At 36.6% G+C, this 1,601-nt stretch overlaps 1 non-coding gene across 1 annotated transcript; it reads left to right on the forward strand.

Annotated features, from left to right (window-relative positions):
* Window positions 1-774: 774 nt before the first annotated feature.
* LOC139903240 (small nucleolar RNA R71) lies at window positions 775-881 on the forward strand. Its single transcript, XR_011778075.1, has one exon. It is a non-coding gene; the product is annotated as a small nucleolar RNA R71 (small nucleolar RNA).
* Window positions 882-1,601: the final 720 nt, after the last annotated feature.

Here is a 1,601-nt window from a genome sequence, read left to right on the forward strand (position 1 = left end):
TGACATGTTTCAAAAGACGTTGCATTCGAGTCGTCAAGTTCATCAAGATTATTATTAAGTCAATTATAGTTGGATATATTATGAGATGTTATGCATGCCATCAACTGTCGATGTAATGAAAGTTTGTCTTTTAAAAACGAATGCAATGTTTGTAAAATGTATCATATAGAGGTCAAGTACCTCGTGATGAAACCAAATGTAATGTATTCATCCAGATGGATTAGGACGGGTTGTTAGATTTGCTGGTTGTAAGCATTATTAGATACTTGTTGATTGCTAGGACCTTGTTGGTTGTTGTATGGAACATTTCGGTTTTAATTCTGATTTTGATTGTAGTTTGGTCTTGGCGGTTGATAATTATTCTGATAATTATTTCCAGGCCTTTGGTTCATGTATGAAACATTCTCTCTTTGTTCCATTGTTTGTTCAATACTGAGACAATCTTTTGTCAAATATGGTCCTCCACACTGCTCACAACTAATTCGTATTGCGTGAATATATTTAGTCATCTTTTCCATTCGTCTTTCGAAAGCATCTAACTTTGCGGAAATGGAATCAAAGTCATGGCTAGAATCGGCTCTAGCCACTTTAGATGATCTAACGATATCTTTTTCTTGATGCCACTCATGTGAGTGGGAAGCAGTGTTATCAATAATTTTGTAAGCTTCAGTTGCGGTTTTCTTCATAATGGAACCACCAGCTGCTATGTCGATATCTTTTCGTGTAGTAATATCGCATCCTTGGTAGAATATTTGTACTATTTGATAAGTATCTAAGCCATGTTGAGGACATCCTCTCAACAATTTTCCAAATCTTGTCCATGCCTCATATAAAGTTTCATTTGGCTTTTGTGTGAACGTAACTATTTCTCCTTGAAGTCTCACGGCTTTAGATGCCGGAAAAATTGTTTAAGAAAATTTTCAACTAAAACATCCCATGTATCAATCGCCCATTCAGGTAACGATTCTAACCAATCTTTGGCTTCTCCCTTTAAAGTCCAGGGAAATAACATGAGATAGATCTGTTCATCCTCAACTTCTCTGATTTTGAATAGAGTACAAATCCTATTAAAGGTACGAAGATGTTCGTTTGGATCTTCCTTCGGCGCACCACTAAATTGGCATTGATTAGTTACCATGTGTAGGATTTGTCCTTTGATTTCATAATCTGGTGCATTAATGTCTAGTTGAGTAATTGCATGACCTTGGCTAGTGCGTTTAGCTCTCATTCGGTCTTCCATACTTAGAGGTTCCAGATTTTCCATGATTAAAATTGTTGAATCTGAATCACTAGAGGATTCTGACTTAATGGTTTCTTCCTCGACAATCTCTGGATGAGTAATTTGTGGTTCAGGAGGAATGATTAGTGGTTCAGGATCTCTGAATTGTCCCTGAATATCCTCCGGGTTCTCAATTGTGAGGTCGGGTTCAAAAAATGGATTATCGAAAATTTGAATTGGAGTACTTGGTCGACTTGATGACGATTCTAAAGAAAAATCAACAGCGACAATGTTGGCTAGATGTCTTGATCGAGTTACAGGTGGTGAACGTTTCGCTCGGTGCATTCACTGATTATCCTATTTGTTATAAAAATAAAAATTA

This window comes from Rutidosis leptorrhynchoides, chromosome 3, assembly GCF_046630445.1.
Source record: "Rutidosis leptorrhynchoides isolate AG116_Rl617_1_P2 chromosome 3, CSIRO_AGI_Rlap_v1, whole genome shotgun sequence".
Lineage (NCBI taxonomy): Eukaryota > Viridiplantae > Streptophyta > Magnoliopsida > Asterales > Asteraceae > Rutidosis > Rutidosis leptorrhynchoides.